Below are 10,296 nucleotides of genomic sequence, written 5' to 3'. Positions count from 1 at the left end.
GCAGAGGAGCCAAAAGGTTCTAATTTCCATTTACAACAGACCTCTGGCTGCCATGTGAAAAATGGGTTGGAAAAAAGCAAGAATGAAACAGATCAATTGGGAAAGCATTTCATTACTCTTTTTTAACAGCTTTATTGAGGTATAATCAATATACAAAAAATGCACATATTTAACGGACACAATTTGATCACGTTGGACGTATGCATACATCAGCAAAATCATCACGGCAATATCAAGGTAATAGACATATCCATCACCTCCCAAAGCTTTCTTGTGTTCTGTGTGTGTGTGTGTGTGTGTGCGCGCGCGCGTGCGCGTGCGTGTGTCTGTGGGTGGGGGGAAGAAAACTTAACATGAGATCTACCCACTTAACAAAGTTTTAAGTGCACTACTGGTAACAGCAGACGCTATGCTGGGCAGTAGATCCGTAGAACGTATGCATCTTGCATAATTGAAATTTTACACCAATTGAACAGCTTCCCATTATCTCAGCCCCTCACCCCTGGTAATCACCATTCTATTCTCTGCTTCTGTGAACTTCACTCTCAGATACCTTATGTAAGTGGATTCAGGCAGTATTTGTTCTTCGGTGACTGGCTGATTTTACTTAGTATATGGTCCTCCAAGTTCATCCATGTTACCACAAATAACAGCACCTCCTTCCTTGTTAAGAAGAAAGTTTTATGTTATTGAGGTCAATGTCTTCTATCTTCTATATCTACTTAGTTAGGAGGGTTTTTTTTTGTTTGTTTTTTTTTTGGTCACAAACGTTTCTTGAATTGGGTCAAATGCTTTTTCCGCATGTATTGAGATTATCATGTGGCTTTTATCTTTTATGTTGTTAATGTGGTGCTTGATGTGAATTGGTTTTCACATGAAACCGTCCTTTTATCCCAGGGAGATTTCCACTTGGTCACGGCGTATGATCCTTTCAATGTGCTTTCCTAGTATTTTGTTGAAGATTTTTGCATCCATGTTCATCAGGGATGTTGGCCTGTAGTTCCCTTTTCTTGTAATGTCTTTGTCCGTCTTTAGTATTGGGGTAGTGGTGACCTCATCAAATATGTTTGAAGGGTTCCCTTCAATTTTTTTTTTTTTTTTTTTTTTTTTTTTTTTTTTTTTTTTTTTTTTTGCAAGAGTTTAGGAAGGATTGGTCTCCTTATTCATTACGGATCTGTTCAAGTCTTTGGCGTCCTCATGGTTCACTCCTGTAGGTTGTATGTTTGTAGGAACGTATCCATTTCTTCTAGGTTGTCCAATTTATTGGCATATAATTATTCTTAGCAGTCTCTGGTGACCCTTTGGATTTCTATAGCATCAGTAGTAATGTCTCCTCTTTCGTGTCAGATTTTCTTTATTTGAGTTAAAAGAACCAGGGTTAAAACGTCATCCTTTGGATGCCTCGACACTCCCTGTCGACTTTCCCGTGTTTCCTTCTGCAACTTTCCCATATTTCTTTCTGCGACTTTCCCGTGTTTCTTTCTGCTATCTGCCCTAGTTTGCCTTTCATCCTAAAATACCAATCTATGGAGTTTCTTCACCAGGGATATTACATTTTACTGCAGAGTTGACCCGGAGGGAGTAAGACCATGAGATGACCCTCTGAAAGCCTCTTCCCTGAATTGAATTGAGGATGCATTTCTGAACGAAAGTTACCCCGCGAGGTGTTATGGTGCAGGATGTGCATTCCTGGCAAACCACTGTACCTGAGGCACATGGGCCACATCCTCGTATGTCACCTTTCCAAAACAAACCAAAACAAAGCAAAATAAAGAAACAGGGGAGATCCAGGAGGTTCCTGCAGGGCACATTTCTCCAGGCTCCTACCCCTCAGTGTCCTTCTGGCTCAGTGTTTAGATATCATCCAGAAAACGAAGTAGGTTGAAGAATAACCACAGTGTTCCTATGCATATTAGCCATTGATATAGCTCGTCTGTTTTCCAAACACAGGTGAATTAATTATTCCCATATTTTTCTGGGCATCTTCCAGGAATAAGCCTGTCTGCATCGGGAGAGGCCCCACCTGCCAACAGACACCCGTGCTCCAGGCAGAGACTTTAGCGACTCCAAGGAGGGAATATCAGCTAAGATTACCACGTTACCAGGAAACGTGTTTTTATAGCCTCCTGATCTGCATACTTTTGCTTTACCTCAATGTTCGTTTTGATTTTACTGAACTCACAGCTGAGCACAGGGGGGGCAGGGATTCTGATATTTGGGGCCAAGGAAATGATGATCGTGGAGAGGGATGGGGTCTCTGCTTTCTTGGCACTGGAGATCCTGGAATCAGGAAGAGGCGTCCAAAAAACACAAAGGAAGTTTCCAGACAGAATGGCTTATCAGATAGAAGAAACAAGCTGGGGGGGGGGGGGGGGAGGGGGGGAAGAAAGTGAAAAACCCAGATAATGAAATGAGAAGAACACGGGAAGGCGGGTGTCCAAAGCATCCTACTTAATCCACACACTGGCTTGGTGAGGATACATGCCCTGTCCTGGCCCACAGAGGAGTCAGGGGGAAGTTCTGAGATATGAAATTGTCTGGTCAATTAATGCAAACAGCAAGACACAAGGGCACACTCTGAACTCAGGTGTTCCCCTGACGTGACGTAGGAAGGGATTACGATGAAAAAAGGAATGTGAAGGAATATAAAGTATTGGGCCTCCTATCTGGGATCCACGGGTAGGGGAGCCTCTCCCTGGAACCCCACCTTTGAGAATAGACAGGCAGATTGCTCAGTGGATGAAGGACGCTGAAGCCTTTGGTTTCTCCTGCCTGTGCAAGTAGCTGAGGTTTAGCGAGGTTTTCCGGGATACCTGGGGATCTTGAACTTCTAGGTGTCTAGATACTTCCGGGTGGCTGATTGATCAATTTCTATTTCTCCAAACTCTTGGACTTCTTATAGGCATACTTTCCCAATCTTTCCTGATAGGAGCTGGATTAAGCAAGGCTCCACTGGTTGCAAGTTCAGGAAGCTCTTCTGAAACAAAAACCGGGGATTTTATTTGCTCGTAAAATAGAAAAGTCCAGGAGGCTGACCTGGCTTCACGCACAGCTGGACCCAGGTGCGCAGCGTCATCGTTTGGATGCACATTTTTTTTGTGTGTTTTTTTTGTTATTTTTTTTTTTTTTACTCCCTAGGTGCTCCTAGGACACAAGATTCCTTCTCAGGCGAACCATTTTAAAGAATGCATGGCTTCGCTTCTCCAGGTTTGCCTTCTCGGTGAGCCTAGCAAAAAGAGAATGCCGTTCCTCAGTAAACGCTGGCAAGTCTCCACTTGGCATGGCCTCTGTGGTATGCTCCTTGTAGACATCGCCATCCCGAGCAGAGGGATAGGGGGCTAGGACATAGCGATTGGCCAGGAGCCTACGAGGCAGGGGGAGGGACCGGACATGCCTCACGCCCTTGGACTGACAGTTGTGGAGGTGGAGGAGAGAACAGCCTGATGGAAATCAGGTGCCAGTGTCAGAATGTGGAGGAGGGGATTCTGGAAAGAAATACAAAAGAAAAAAAAAAAAAAAGGAAAAAGAATAGGTGTAATTGATGCCCTTGCAAGGACCATGTAATTCCAACCTGCACTGAGCCTTCTCTGAGGCTCTGCTATTCAAAGAGTGGTGTCTGAATCAGCAGCGTCCACATCACCTGGGAATTTGTTAGAAACGCAGAATCTCACGCCTCAGCCCCGGAAGATCCCTCTGAGAGCTGCCTACGCGTTCAAGTTTGAGGAGCACTAATCTAAACTTTGTTCCTCATTATGTTCTCAATAAGCGAGTAAGTATTCCTCAGGTGGAAGAAAAAAAGCACAGCGTGGCAATCAGGAGAAGGTGATAGTGAATTCCAGCCTCTGCAGCTAAGTCCAGGAATTCTGGGCTGGTTAGTTATGCTTTTTTTTTTTTTTTTTTTCTTCTTCTTCTTTTTTTTTCATCTGGAAAGTTAGGGACTCTTGGACTAGCAAACCTCCAAGATTTCTGCCAGTTTCTGACCTTTCAAAATTCTAGGTTTGCTAAATCTCAAAAGGGCAGGGAATCTGGAGATTGTAAAAACCGTAATGAAGGGCTTTCCGCAGCTGGCAGAGAAAAAAAGATACTTCGGAGGTCATCTTTGGAACACACGGTGTAGATTTCCCGGTTTAGAAGCCAAGCAAGCTCTACATTGGTGGCTTTTAACTAGGAGTCCAGAGAACCATAGAATTCCAAGAAGGAGGCCGTGCCAAACATTGAAAATTCTGGATTAGACCACTGCGGTTCCAGGAGAGAAGGTTCACAGAAACTCACAGAAGAAAGAGCAGTCGGCATGTAGTACAAGAATCCAGGCATCCATCCTGGAGGAGGGAAGGTACAAATTACGCCTTGAAAAGGAGGTAGGATCAGGTTCTGGGAAGCCCGGAGAAAGCGTTTAAAACTTCAAGCCTACCTCTCCTCACTGCATTAATTGCTTTTCAGAATATAAAAGAAATTAAATAACAACAGCCCCAATTAAATAATGGCAGCCTCCACTTCCTGTGGCAATTAGGGAGAGAAGTCGCATGTAATTAATCTAAAGCCCACCCCCCAAGCTACTTTCACCCTTTGGAAATCAGCTCTCAGCTGTTGGCTTTTCAAGGCAACACCGAGGATTTCCAGTAGTTGCCTTTTATGTTCAGTGCGCTGTGAATACCCCAAATTCCTCTATGCAAACATTCATCGCCTGCCTGGCAGCTCACACCTGAATCTGAATATTTGGTCTGTTGAAACCAAATCCATCATCACGCTTTGCCGGGTCACTTTGCTGGGTAAGTGACTTCGCCTCGCCGTTGGAGTTTTTAACGGAATCCTTGAGGAGCTCTGCTCTTGGGAGACGGAGTATTTGTCCATGCAACACGGCCCTCCAGAAGAAAAATACAGCCGAGGCCAGAAAGCAGACGGGACCGGGACCGGGGGCTCCATCCTCCTTGTGGGTGCTGCTTGTTGGCGAGTGAGCATCCTGGGGAGCAAATTAAAGAGATAATGCCTTTGGAAGAGCTCGACTTGACATGGCAATGTGGAAGAGGAACGCCACTAATAGCCTTGCGCTGCGTTTGTCAGAGGAGATGAGGGCAAGACGGGAAGAGGGAATCTGCCAGCGTGCTCCTTTCGTGGCTGGGTAAAGAGCCCTGAGCTCTGAAAAGTGGCTCTTCAGCATTAGGGGCAACTTCCCCGGCGTGAGCTAACCTTGAACTCCAGCTTTCCCCCTCACCCTAACACTCTGCCTCTCTAGCTGAGTGCTGGCTTCCCAGTTCACTCTCCTATCACTCAAGGGACTGGCGGCCAAGATATAGCACGTGCCGATCAAAGAAATTAAAATCTAGGTAATTGAAGCATGTTTTTAATAAAAGGACCCTGTGCAGGTGTAGGCAGGGTTAAGGAAAGCCAAGAAAGGACAAAATGCAGAAAAGGCAGGGTCCTGGAGCTGGAGATAAGGGGAACGCTCACATGTGTTCTAGATATATCTAGATCTAGATCTAGATATATCGATATATCTACATGTAGATATAGATATATAGATATATCGATATATCTACATGTAGATCTAGATATATCGATATCTCTATATATAGATATATATAGATATAGATATAGATATAGATATAGATATAGATAGATATAGATATAGATATAGAGAGAATCCCAAGCAGGCTCTGCACTGTCAGCACAGAGCCAGACTTGGTGCTCGTTCTCCCCAGCCGTGAGATTATGATCTGAGCGGAAATCAAGAATCAGACGCTTAACAGACTGGAGTCACCCAGGCGCCCCTCAAATGGAATATATTTAATGCAGCAAGCTAGTGAGTATTCAAACTTACCAAGCCCCAAACTGAACTCTCGAGGGCCCTATCCTGCCCCAAGCTTTTACCTACTGTCTTCCCCACCCTAGGAAGGACGTAGGATGTCACCCGGTGAGCCCAGACCTCAAATCCAGGAGCTGCTCTCGACTCCTCCCATTTCCCTCAGCCCCGACTGGCATTCTCCCTGCAAAGACTGTAGATGGACTTGCAAAACAGACCCGTCCTCTTGTCCCCATGTCCACTGCTTCCATTCTGGACCAGTCACTTACATCTCTCGTGAGTTACTGCAGCCGGTCTCCTGGTTGGTTTTCCTGCTTCTGCGTCCCCTCTAGAATCTACTAGCGGTGCCTAGAATAGAGTCCACGCTCCCTGTCTGTATTTCCATTACTTCCACTCACTGCCTTCGCCCCCCTCTTCCAGCTGTACTGGCCTTGCCCTGCCGTTCACGTAGGTGCAATTTATTCCTGCATTAGGATTTTTGTGCAGCTATTCCTTTGCTTGCCAAGTTCTTTCTGGAAACACACGCGACTCTCCTTTTGGTTTTTGAATATCGAGTTAAATGTCACTTTCTCAGACATACTGTTCAGACCATCTAATCTAGAGTCATCACTGGGTCACTCTCTGCCATGTCACACTGTTTCCGTTTCTTTCTCGTTCCTTTGTTTACTTACATGTTGTTGTTGTTAATTTTGTCTGACTCTCGTGATAATGCATGGTCCAGGAAGTCAGTGATCTTTTCTCTTTTGTTTGTCTAGGAGAATCATAGGGGCTCAGAAAGATATTTCTGATTGACTGTTTGGGAGCAGTTAACATCAACATATTTTCCAAAGATAACTGGAATACGAGCGAAAGAGAGAAAAAAAGAAGCATTTTGACTTCTGGATACCGATGATCTGATTATAACTCTGGGCTTTAGCCCTCAGAAGCTCTGAGAAACTGTGGGGGAAATAGCTATGTTTTTATCACTCAGCCTTTTCAATTGTTAAATGGGGATCAGCCCTCAAACCTAAGGGCTAAACTATTACATATTTCATAGGGTTTTGAGAGGATTAAATTGGAGAATTCATGTAAAGTGCCCAGCAAATTGCATAACAAGGGGGTTATACCCTATCAATATTAGCTGTAATTTTATTTGAAACAAAAATTATTAGTGTTATTGGGGTAGAGAACCAACAAATTGACAAAAAGAAACGGTATATTTCAATTGACTTGACAAGTAAACATTATTCAGGATATGTCTGTTTTATTTATCATTATAGAACCAGAGTATCACATAAAAGATACTCACTTGTTGCAAATGGATGAATGAATGAATGAATGAATGAATGAGTGAATGGAAAGGTGAATAGTATAATAATATGATAATGTAACAGAATGAAAAATTTATAATCCAAACTAAATTAATGTGTTGATTCAAAAAATGTTTTCTGGTGGGGGGGTGCCTGGGTGGCTCAGTGGGTTAAGTGTCTGACTCTTGATTTCAGCTCAGGTCACAATCTCACGGTTTGTGAGTTCAAGCCCCAACTGGGCTCTACACTGACCTTGCGAACCCTGCTTGGGATTCTCTGTCTCCCTCTCCCTCTCTTTCCCACCCCTGCTTTCTCTCTCTGTCTCCATCAAAATAAATAAATAAGCATTTTTAAAAAATTTAAGAAAAATGTTTATCCAGCCTTATGTGCTAATCACTGTTCTAGATAATGGGAGGATAGCGAAGAACAAAACAAATGCTTTCATGAAGATTATATTGAGAAAACACAATTCAGGGAAAGAAGATTGGGTGTGCTGGAGGGTTGACATTTTATTTATTTGTTGGCTTGTTTGTTTATTTTTTGGACTGTTGTAATTTTAAATAGGGCTGTCACACACGGCACCTCGGTGTCTCAGTCAGTTGAGTGACTCTGTTTCGGCTCAGGTCACGATCTCGTGGTCTGTGGGTTCAAACTCCCCATCAGGCTCCATGCCGACAATGTGGAGCCTGCTTGGAATTCTCTCTGTCTCTCTCCCTTTCTCTGTCTGTCTCTCTCTTTCTCCCTCTGCCCTTCCCCTGCTCGTGCTCTCTCTCTCTCTTTCTCAAAATAAATAAATAAACTTAACAAAATAAATAAGTGAGCAAATAAAGGCTATCATAGGAGGTATCATTGAGGGAAGAGTTGTGGGAAATGAGGGAGCTAGCTGGACAGGCATCCGGGGAGAAGTTCTCCTGCTAGAAATGAAGTACATGTGCAAAGGCCTGAGGTCAGAGTGGGCAGATAGGAGCCTGCTTAGCTGGGGTCATGGGGGCTGGGGGGGGGGGGCAGATAAGACTGCGGTAGAAAACGAAGGCAGAGAGGTAGATGTGGGCAGAGAGCAGAACACTTCCAGGGCCATCATAAGGAACTCTGGCTTCTACTGTGGCCAATAAGTGAATCCATGGGGTGGGGGACTGAGGGGAACCCTGGAATCGGACCGCCATTAGCAGGAGCACTCTGGTGGCCCTGGTGAAGATCAACTGAGGGGGTGACAGGGTGGGGACAGAGATATGAGTTAGGAAGATCTGGACCAGGACGGGAGCAAGGGAACTAGCAAGAAGTGCTCAGATTCGGAATTTGCCAGCAGATGGGATGTGGTTACGAGGGGTAAATCTGAGAAGACGTGAGAGTGAAAATGTACTTTGATTTTGTATCCTTCTTAATGGGCTCTCGTCTGGTGGTGAGCCCACATTCACTTTTCCTCTCAAAGACATGATCTTTGGGTTTTGGTTGCTATAACATTTTGTATTCTCCAACAGAGAGTCGAAAGGACGGTTACACGACTCTGAGTGATCTTAGTCTGGCGTGCCTGGACAGGATGGCAGTATTTCTCAAAGTTTATTCCTTGTAACAGCTTCCTTAGGAAATTTTAATAGACGTTATACGAAAAAAATCAAATAAATTGAGTAAAGACCAAGCGAAATAATACCTTTGCTACCAGATTGATCAGAGCCTCTAATACATCACTGTGCATTGTGAGTCTTCAAGGTCATAGTATTATCTGAGTGTCACTGGCTGAATTGTGTGTTCCCTCCCCTTCCCCCCAAATCCAGATGTTGATGTCTTAATCTCCAGTTCCTCAGAACGTTACTATATTTGGAGGCAGCCTCTTTAAAGAGGTCGTTAAACTAAAATGAGGTCATATGGATGAGTCCTAATCCAATCTGACTGATGTCCTTATAAGAAAAGTCGATTAGGACACAGAGGAACAGAGGGAAGACCATGGGAGGACACAGGGAGAAGATGGCCACCAATAAGCCAAGGAGAGGTTACAGAAGAAACCAACCGTGCCAGCACCTTGACCTCAGACTTCTAACCTCCAGAACTGAAAGAACATCCATGTCTCTTGTTCAAACCACCCAGTGTGTAGTATTTTGTTATGGTAGCTTTAGCAAACTAACACCCAGAATATCTGTCCCTTTTACCGAATTCCCCTAAGGTAGTGCAAGGCTCTATGCTTTGGCCATAACAGGTCTCGGGACCACTCCGGAAGTATCTAGGGCAACAGGCAAGTGACTAATGAAGAAGAAAGTCATTGAAAAACATCAGAAGTGACTCTCCAATCAGCTAAGATAAACAAACAAACAAACAAAAAACATTAAGAAGCAGAAAATGAAAGCATATTAAGGCAGGGGCATTTCACATTAAAGATGCACACAATGCATCTTGTTAACTTACTTCGGGGACAAGATATATGATGAGGATTTCAAACTAAGGTAAGGAGCGTCCCAGCTAAGGAAGCATGGCAAATCCTAATACCCAGAGAAGATGTTCCACCAGAATCCAATTTGTGGCTTTCACTCACGATTTCGCTGCTGAGATTAGGAAGAAGGGCTGAATGGAATTTGGAAGAAATAGAGAATTACAAAATGCGTTTTCATTTGGAAACCTAGCACTCAATGTCCTTGTGATACGCCCTGCCCTTTTAATTGCATTTTATTTTGATAGTCTCTTGAGATAGGACGGCTAGCAAAAGTCTGAAAAAGTGTGCATCCAGGTATGCGTGTAGGGGGTAATGAGTAGCATACCATCAGAAGCTATGTCCCATAAAAATATTGATGGGAGAATTTGCAGAAGGGAGCACCGATATGGGTTACTTGGAAAAAAATTATGGATAAATGAATTGTCTGCCATTTCCACCCTCCAGCTCAGTTGATTCATTTCTCTTTGAAGGTTTCTCATAATTTACCAAGAGAAGGAATTAAATACTCTTCCTAAAGTGCTTTCAAAAAGTGGCATGGGCTTCAGAGATAATTAATCTCTTCCCTGTAGACTTGTCCTCAACACCTGATGAGGCGTTACAAAAAGACATGTCATGTCTCATCCCAGAACTTGCAGATAGCATCATTGACCATCAGACTAATCACAGAATGGATGGCAAGATGGAAACGGAGACAGAACTACTAGCAGTTTCTAGGAAGGATCGGACAGTTCGCATTGCGTGTACTGAATTCCTTTAAAGCAAACTTGAACATGGAGAGATGGTAG

The 10,296-nt window shown here is 43.9% G+C and overlaps 1 long non-coding RNA gene across 1 annotated transcript; it reads left to right on the top strand.

Moving 5' to 3' along the window:
* LOC144616057 (uncharacterized) lies at nucleotides 1-3,071 on the top strand. The gene is made up of 3 exons (XR_013554940.2): nucleotides 1-237; nucleotides 1,991-2,156; nucleotides 2,903-3,071. It is a non-coding gene; the product is annotated as an uncharacterized LOC144616057 (long non-coding RNA).
* The last annotated feature ends 7,225 nt before the right edge of the window (nucleotides 3,072-10,296 follow it).

Source organism: Panthera onca, chromosome B1 (genome assembly GCF_046562875.1).
Source record: "Panthera onca isolate mPanOnc1 chromosome B1, mPanOnc1 haplotype 2, whole genome shotgun sequence".
Lineage (NCBI taxonomy): Eukaryota > Metazoa > Chordata > Mammalia > Carnivora > Felidae > Panthera > Panthera onca.
This window is presented reverse-complemented; position numbering and strand designations above follow the sequence as displayed.